This window comes from Arvicola amphibius, chromosome 6, assembly GCF_903992535.2.
Source record: "Arvicola amphibius chromosome 6, mArvAmp1.2, whole genome shotgun sequence".
Taxonomy (NCBI): domain Eukaryota; kingdom Metazoa; phylum Chordata; class Mammalia; order Rodentia; family Cricetidae; genus Arvicola; species Arvicola amphibius.
The window spans coordinates 82,553,427-82,563,182 of NC_052052.2; the positions used below are offsets into that span (position 1 = coordinate 82,553,427).

General features: G+C 44.7%; 1 long non-coding RNA gene across 2 annotated transcripts in view; it reads right to left on the reverse strand.

The window, feature by feature from the left end:
• LOC119817539 overlaps positions 1 to 9,756 on the reverse strand; it is a 57,554-nt gene that overhangs the window by 47,013 nt on the left and 785 nt on the right. For both annotated transcript variants that reach the window (XR_005285905.1, XR_005285906.1), the window contains exon 2: positions 7,841 to 7,957. This is a non-coding gene — a long non-coding RNA (uncharacterized LOC119817539). The remainder of the gene's footprint in view (positions 1 to 7,840; positions 7,958 to 9,756) is intronic.

Consider the following 9,756-nt stretch of genomic DNA (forward strand, 5'->3'; position numbering starts at 1 on the left):
CACCAAGTATTTGCATAAGTATATAAATCAAATATTTACCTACAGTAAGACATAATTCGTGTGGAAACAATTCCATGATATGCATATAATTTTACCATTTATTAAAGTTGAAAGAGAGCTTGCCTAATGACAAGATGGATTGCTTGCTTATTTTTACATAAATCATTAAATCTTAGCTGAATGTTTGACACTTCCTGATAGAGAGCATACCCAACATTTCTCCGAGTTGACTGACATTCTGACTTACAACTGTCACACAATTTAAAGCACGGCAGAAGCATGTTTAGAACCACTCCAGAAGGGCCCGAAATTCTCTCCTAATCTGAGTCAAATTCATTTAATGATTTTTTATGAAAGTCTTCAGTAACTTTACCAGTGATTGTTTTTTAAAGTCAAACATTCTAATACAACATGACCCAAAGATTACCAATCTGATATCTACATGCTGAAGAATGATAGCAAGAAATTATTGAATGTCTGTTTTCTGTAGTTAAGTCATTCTGCTTCTAAAAGCAAAAAAAAAAAAAAAAAAAAAAAAAAAAACCTTTGCAAACGCAGCAAAAATGCAATAATTCATCACATGACTGGATGTGACTCTGAGCTGAGGGGCTCCAGCCAGGTTCACTGGAGGTGCTCACTGTGATGGTACGCACAGTGCAAAGTGCACGTGAGTTCAGAACCTGAGCCTGTGTAGGGTTGAACCCAACAGTTTTAGAAGCAACGTAGCTAAGGAGGCGGCTAAGGAGGGAAGTGCCTATTGTACCAAATGAGGACCTGAGTTAGATTCCCAGAACCCATATGAAAGCTGACATGATAGTCCATGTCTTTACCCCAGCACCAGGGCGAATGGAGACATGTTGAGTTCACTGGCCACCGCTCTAGCCAATCAGTGAACACCAGATTCAGTGATAGACTCAAAAATAGAGAAGAAGGAAGGAAAAAAGGGAGGAAGGGAAGAAGGCAGAAAGGGAGGAAGGGAGGAAGGAAGGAAAGAACGGTGACGAGCAATAAAGATATCCCACGTCAACTTCTGATCTACCCATATGAGTTCACAGAGGTAAGGATACCCTTATGTGCAAACACGAGAAAGAGAGAGAGAGAGATCGCTCCATTGCGGCAATCAGCAGCCAAACCCCTGCCCTTCATTTTCCCCCAAAATTCAATAGACTCTGAGGTAACTGACAACCCTATTCTGGGGAGTGCTAGATTTGCTCACATACCTCTCACAAACTGAGGCTGGCACACTCAGGAAGCTCAGCCTCAAGGGGTGTGTTCTGAGAAACAGAACCCACCAGGGAACATCAGTCTCCCTGTCAGTGACCTTTGACCCAGAGGACTCCATATCATGGAGGGATGGGGCCTGAATGTTAGTGCTCCCTCAGAAAATGAGTAAGGAAAAAATCCACCTTAAGCAATATGAAAATGCCACCCAATCTCTGGCCTGGTGAGTGGGATTGGTACCCTTGTAAAGGCCTCCCAGAGAAACTGATTCACCCCCTCCATCTTCGAAGGAGAGAGGGAACCCTCAGCAAGCATCTGATCTGCTAGCGCCTTGGTCTTGTGCTTTCCAACACCCAGGATAATGAGCAGTACACTATAAACTACCCAGTCTAAGGTACTATGTGGTGGCGGTGCCAAGGACTAGGAGGAGGCAAAAGCATGGGGGTGTCGGGCTGCAGCAAGGCTGGCCTAGACATCAACCCGTCCAGCGAAGGAGCTTGTCACTGCTCTGCAGAGTTCTCACTCTAGTTAGCACATTCCACGGTGACACCTGCATCACTGCAGAGTTCTCACTATATCCTCTAGTTAGCACAGATATCTGCACACTGCCTCCTGTGTCCTGCTGCTGTCAGCCCATCTCTGCACATCTGATGGTTTGCCCTGCTTCCACCTGTCCCTGCATCTCCGGCTTGTTACCCCAGCGTGTGCCATCTCAGCATGTGCCACCGTGTTATGTATTTCTTCTCTTCAGGCCTTTCTACTCCCTTCTCCCACATTCCCACCCTCCCTCACAAGGGCTGCCTCCAGAGATGTGCTGTTGCAACTCACAGATTTTATGAAAATTAGTTCTGGATAAAACAGTCCTTTGGGTCCTCAGTCGCCCCTGTCAGCATTAAGCTAACTGCCCTCTTCACCTGTGTCCAGTTTTGATTAGCTAGTGTGTTGAGCTATCTTTGAATCACTTCCTTTCCCTCTGATAGTGGACCTCGTCCCTATTAGTTACTCATTTCCAGTCCCAACTGCTCAACGCTCACACTCCACCTTGTCCCTCTAACTTCCCAAACTGTTGCATTTGGCAGGAGTCCTAACATTTCCTTCCACACAGCCTCAGCTTTGCGGCCAACTAGAGAAGCATTCCATGGAAAGGCTGTGATAAACTTGTAACCCTTGGGGACTTTCGTAGTTAGAAAGATTAGACAGAGTCCAAACAGACTGTGTGTGAACACGATGCTTCATCTGCCCTTTCCAGAGGAACTGCCCACTCTCCTCTGCTGCCTCATCTCCAGCTCATTTCCCACACCCTCCCTGCCCTGCGTGGAGCCCTGTCTTGTCTCTCTAACTACCCTGACCTCTGCTGGCCACAACCTCCAGAAGGAACAGAGCAGAGCATAGGCCCAGCAAACTTGGAGCCTGAGTCCAACTTCAGCTTCTACTGCTATCACTCCCTTCTTTGGTGATTCTGAACAAGTAAGAATTTCTTTGCTGATTTTGTTTCCTGCTCTTCAAAATTAGAGGAACAACGCCTACCTGACAAGGTCATGTGGGATTCAAGAAAGACCATATAGATACGGAACCTTAGGGCTGAGGGGATAGCTCAGTTCGGCAAGTGCTTGCCTTGAGACCATGGGGACCTCCTGAGTTCAATCCCCCAGAAGATACAGGAAGGGGTAAAGACAGGAGGACCCTTGGAGCTTACTGGCCTGCTTGCCTAATTGACAAGCTCCAAGTCAGTGAGAGACTGTTCAAATAAACAAGGTGAACAGCACCTAAGGGGGGGGGGCCTCTGAAGTTGCATATGGCCTATATTAACACGCACACTTGTGCGTGCACACACACCTAAGTGCATGAGTGTGCACACACACACATGAGTCTGAGAGCCATCTAGAATAGGGGCAATGACACTGAAACATTTGTTCTTATTTTCCCTCTTCCCTAGACCAGCCATCATCAAGTCCCTGGTAGGCTTCTAGGCTTCCCTATGGCTAATAACCACAGCGTGGCAATAGCAAATTTCGGCAGTCAGAATCAAATGTCGTCAAGCATGAAGTTCTGGGCAGTATTTACATCACCACCAATGGCTCTCGGCTCCATCCTTACTCTCCCTACCTCCATCTGTGAAATCTACAGAAAACACAACTCAAACCACTCCCTCCTGTTTGAACTGTCCTGAATTCTTCCAGCCTGTGATAACATGTCCCAACAGTGATGTCCACTCTCTGAGCCCTGGCCACATGTAGAGTTCCCCCACGGGTTTATTTAGCAGTTATACCCTGGACTTGAATTATCAGTTTACAAAGCTTATCGACTGCTTGTTAATGTTTGCCGGCTAGAGGGCAAGAGCACCGTACAAATACGTCACCACAGCGCTATGTGACAAGACTTCCATAATGGAAGTATTCAGAAGAATAACGGTGAAATCTTCCCAAAATTGCCTTGGCAGATGCATGAAATGAACAAAGAAAACAACAATAGACATAACAGTATGAATGGGGCAAAGCCCAGGAAGTTTCAACCTTACATAAGGAACTTGAGGCAATCAAGGATACGGATAGTGGAGGAGAGTCTTGCCCAGGAAAGAGTCCACTGATTGGTCAATCTATACCAAATGCTCAGCTCTGAAAACACAAATACCAGTAAGAAAGCACAGACTGAGAAGGTTGTATTTACATGTTTAGGAATATATATGTATATACAGATACATACATGTATATAACAACAATTAATAAAAAAAGAGGCTATGAATCTAAGAAGAGCAAGGAGGGATATATGGGAGGCTTTGCAGGGATGGAAGGAGAGGGATGGGTGATATAATTATATTATAATCTTAAATAAATGAAAAAATATTTTTTTATTTTTATTGAGCAATATTTTTTCTCCACTCCCGTCTTTTTCTCCCCCCTCAGCTTTTACCCTCTCCCATGATCCCCATGCTCCTAATTTACTCAGGAGATCTTGTCTTTTTCTACCTCCCATGTAGATTAGATCCATGTATGTCTCTCTTAGGGTCCTCACCGTTGTCTAGGTTCTCTAGGGTTGTGAATTGCAGGCTGGTTTTCTTTGCTTTATGTATAAAAGTCACTTATGAGTGAGTACATATTATATTTGTCTTTCTGGGTCTAGGTGACCTCATTCAAAATGATGTTTTCTAGATCCATCTATTTGCCTGCAAATTTCAAGATGCCACTATTTTTGTCTGCTGTGTAGTACTCCATTGTATAAATGTACCACATTTTCCTTATCCATTCTTTGGTCAAGGTACATTTAGGTTGTTTCCAGGTTCTGGCTATAACAAATAATGCTGCTATGAACATAGCTGAGCACATGTCCTTGAGGCATAATTGAGCATCCTTTAGGTATATACCCCAAAGTGGTATTGCTGGGTCTTGAGGTAGGTTGCTTCCTAATTTTCTGAGAAATTGCCATACTGATACCCAAAGGGGCTGTACCAGTTTGCACTCCTACCAGCAATGTAGGAGTGTTCACTTTACCCCACATCCTCTCCAGCACAAGTTGTCATGAGTGTTTTTGATCTTGGTCATTTTTACAGGTGTAAGATGAAATCTCAGAGTAGTTTTGATTTGCATTTTTCAAATCGCTAAGGATGTTGAGCATTACCTAAGTGTCTTTCAGGCATTTTAGATTTATCTGTTGAGAGTTCTCTGTTTAGGCCTTTACCCTATTTTTTATTGGATTATTTGTTCGAACAAATAATTTTTAAATTAAGAAAAATTACTTTTCCCAATCAAGAAGCAACTGGGCAAACATCTGCTGACACCACCCTCCCCCCCCCCCCCCCGTTGCCCCGTCTCAATCTTCATGGCATGAACTTTCTACCGTGGAGAACTTTCTACAGTACACTCTGAGGAAAAAGTTATTCCAAAACTAGAATGCTAGAAGGACCGTGTAGGGATGGTGGGGAAACGACAAAAATGATTCATGGAAGGTCAGAGTCACAGAAGCCCTGGATATTATGCAAAGCATCCTTCACACTTCAGAGTTCACAGAAATTCAGCCCCATCCCCTTTTATAGTCCCACATGGTGGGAAGAATGGAGTCTGGAGAGTCAAAATGATTTGGATCAGTTCCCCAATCATTGAATTTTTTCTCAAACTCCTTCTCTTGAAGCATTAATCTCCTGTTTCTGTGAGTGTGATGTATTTCTAAATGGCACTGACACGGGCTTAACACTGAGATGAATGTGTCTTTCCCTTCCTTCGGTTTACTGCCCCAGCTTAACAGCTACCGCCACCTCTTCCCACTGACAGATGCCACACAACACTAAAGACCTGAGTTCTGTGGTCCACCATCTTTATTCTCAAGATGTTTAGATCTAGAATCACTAAGGAAATCCTCTGGACATGTCTGGGCTGGGGTGGGGGTGGGGTGTTCAAAGTGGTTTAAGTGAAAATGGACTCTTCACTGAGACTTTTTCCTTTGTCCAACTTTGTAAGAAAGGACAGACCGCTGCTCCAAAATCTATCCTAAACCTGTCATTCCCTGAGACCTTACCTATTGATACTTTATCCAAAATGCCAGTATGCTCCTTCCAGATGACCAGAGAAATGTTCAACTTGTTTCAAAACTCTCCCTTCCCTTGAGCTACTTTTAAAATGATAGCCACCAAGATCTTCTCAAAACAAAATCAAAATTCAACAACTTCTTTGCCTTGTGCCATCCAAGACCCATACCTCACTGGAAGATCAACTATGTCTTGCACCAGCCCCAGAAGCCCTACCCAATCAGTTGCCTTCATGACCACCCAAGCCCACTGCTCCATCTAGGAGCCTTGGTGTTCACACTCTGGGAACACACCCCAAGCCTTTCTCAAAACAGACTCTTCGCCGATTACATAAACAGCCTTCCTGCCTCCTTTAGACCCTCATTCGTGTGCCTGCTCTCAAGGACGCTTAGTCTCTTCTTGTTTAATTAACTTTCTTTGTCTGTGTAATGACACTTCCTCACGCGTGTGTCCTCGTGGTTTCTTCATGCTTGCTCTTGTGTTATCCTCCCCATCTCCCCCCCCTTTTGGCTTCCTTCCTTCCTTCTTTCTAACCACATTATTAAATTAAGATCATTCCCAAGCTGTAATTCAGCTAATAGAATTCATTTGTTTGCCATCATCCTGACCAAACAGAGGAGGGCCCTGTCAACCCCAGTCCTGCTTTTATGGTTTCTACTCTCTATAGTCAACCGTGGTACAAAAGTACTGAACAGAGAATTCCAGAAATGAACAAAAGGCCTACATCTGAACTGCTTGCCATTCAGAGAAATGTGGAATCTTGTTCTTGCCCCATCGTTGCTGTCTCCTGCTTCCACTGTAGGAGCCGTGTTCTCCCACTGCGAAGCAGTCAGGAGGCATCTTGACTATCGGGTCCAGCATCATAATGCTTCCAATAATATAAGCCACACTTTATTTAAGAGAGCTTTCGAGATGCTGGCAATTTAGAGGGTAGTGTTACAATTGTTCTATTTTACCATCAGTTATTCCAGGTATTTTCTTACAGTACTTAACTTTTAAACTAAGATTTGTCACAGACACATATAAAAAGGAAAACCATTGTATCTATAGATGACCTCCAGTGTATATAGTTTGTCTTAAAATTTCCCCTTCATGATGCTACAAAAACAATGCATAGTTTTTATTGTATCCTTCCTAGCAATCTATCACACATACTTGCTGGGGAGTCTCAGCAGCTGCAGTAGGCGCCAGCCCTCATCAGCCACTCAACAAAAACTCTTCAGCACCCCATGGCACTAAACTGTGCTGTTTGATACACTAAATATGTTAGATATGATTTCAACTTACAATATCTTTGTCTTCAATGGCTTGTCTGGGGTCAACACATCATAAGCTGCACACAGGTAGAGGAATGCTCTCAGGGGATTTGGTGACTTGCAGTTTCTGGCATCTGCAAGGGTATGCAAACACCCTCCCTGTGACTAGAGGGGACTGCTGCATGCACTTTATGTGTGTGTGGGTGTGGGGGTGTTCTAGGTTTTGCTGTTTGGTTAATGAGTGCATTGACTCCCTTTTCTACAATCTCATTACCATTTGTCTTTGAATCCATTAAGAATACAGAAAAGAAGAAATACACATAGCAACCAAAATAGATGTCTGTGTCACCAAAGAGGATTTAACAGACAACAAGTAAACCCATAAAAAGATATTCGACATCACTAGTCATTAGGGAAATGCAAATCCAAACCATTGTGAGTTACTATTTCACATCTATCAGAATGTCTAAAACATGCTGGGTTTGGGGGTGCAAACCTTTATTCCCAGCACTGAGGAGGCAGAGACAGGAGGATCCCCAGATGTTCTTAGGCCCACTAGGCTGAGAGCAAATATAGCAACAAACACGTTATTACACGCTGTGCCTATCTGAAACAAAATAGAAAGCAAGAACTGACATTCAAGGTTGTCCTCTGACCTATGCCTACACACACATGCACATCACACATACTGTGACACGTGTGTACACAGACATTATACACATATACACACATTACCAAGTACACAAACACCCACACTGTGACATGTATATATACACACAGACACATCACACATACACACACACACACACACACACACAAATAGGATAAAAACAAGTAATAATACCAAACTCTGGAAAGGCTGCTGGATCTCTGACAGGCTGCTGCTGCGGACAAAGTGGCATAACATCTCTGAAGCGACTTCAGCACTCACCACACAGCTCAGCAAAGTCACTCTTGGTCACTGTTCAAAGAAATAAGAGTGAGTTTGCACAAAGACCTCCACATGACTATTCATGACAGCTTTATCTATAATAACTAGACATAGCCTAAATGCCCTTCAGTGGGTAAGGTTAAACAAACCGGAACATCTGTTTCATGGTACAGTGCTTTGTCACCAAAAGAAATGTCATTTCTTAGTAGGTCTGTTAAATGAAGCATGAGTAAACAGGGGTTATAAAAACCACCCTGTGCTGGAATTCACCTCAATGGATGCTAACTATGAGTTCAGTATGTGAGCACTGATGGAGGACTCCCATTGGCTAATAAAGAAACTACCTGGCCCATTTGATTGGCCAGCCCTTAGGTGGGCGGAGTAGACAGAACAGGAAGAAGGAAGTGAGGTAGATGGCTCAGTCAGATGCTATGCCTCTCCTAAGTTAGGCAGACTGCTGTGCCTCTCCTCAGGGAGAGAGATGCGAAGAAGCCAGCCACCAGGTCAGATGTGCTGAATCTTTCCCGGTAAGACACCATTCGTGGTGTTACAAAGATTATTAGATATGGGTTAGTCAAGGTGTGAGTAAGAGGCTGAAAATAATGGGCCAGGCAGTGTTTAAAAGAATACAGTTTCCGTGTAATTATTTCAGGTAAAGCTAACCAAGAGGGGAGCCGGGCGGGATGAAAAGCAGGCCTGCCCGCCGAGCTCCACACTACAGAGCACTACCATGTTAGGAGCAACAACCATAGAGAAGGCTTAGCACTGCCCTGCCAGCTTGGATGCTGGTGCAATGGGAGTAACAGAAAGAGCCGAGCCAAGTCTAGTAAGAAGCCCTCACTGTCAAGAGAAGATGGGATGAGCACTGAAGACAGCATTGTCTCCAGCTGAGGGAAGGGGGTGCAAGAAAGGGTTCTACGTACCACTGAGGAATGAAGGAAGCATGCGTATAAAGAGAAAAACGGAAGCTTCCACAGCAGAGAAGATGCCACAGGTAAGCACTAGTCTGTAGGGAGCGGAGAAATGATGCCTGGAGAATGTGGGGAGATTGCGGCTGGTTCCTGAGGAGGGCAGACAACAAGCAGACCCCAGGGCAAGGGTTTCCCAATACTGAAAGTGTTCTGGTTGTGATGAAAAGGAACCACTGGACAGGAGCAGGCTAGCCAGTTAGGATTTTTTCTTCTTCGCCCATTGTTTATTGTTTGGTCATTCATTTGTTCTGCAGGGATCCATGGTGCAGTGCATACACTTGTCACTTCTCCCTTCTACCATGCAGGTTTCAAATAGCAAACTCAAGTCGCCAGCCTCAACCACAAGCACCTTCGCTTGCTGAGCCATCTCACTGACCCTGGGCTCCTGATTTCCGTAGCCCACCTTTATATGTCTTCTTCTCCTCTCCTCTTCCCTGGTGACACCCCTCCCTACCTCCAAGGCCGAGTTCAAACCCCACCTCATTCTCCAGAAGGCCTCCTCACCCCCTCACTGGAGGGGATTCTCTCCTGCAGACAGCAGGTACAAGGAACCTGTGTGTGTGTGTGTGTGTGTGTGTGTGTGTGTGTGTGTGTGTGTGTACCAAATGGTAGCATACGTGCAGTGGACGGTGATATTTACCGTCGGAAGCCAGTCTGCCTGAGCCATCGTCATTTCCTAGTCACCCCTGTCTGTGTTGAGTCACCTCATCTGTGAAGCAGAAGTACATGGAAAGGCTCTCTCAGGACCAGGCATGGTGCTGCGCACCGTTAGTCCCAGTACTCTGGAGTCAGGAGCAGGAAGAACTCTGTGAGCTTGAAGCCAGCCCAGACTACCCAATGAGTTTCAGGACAGACAAA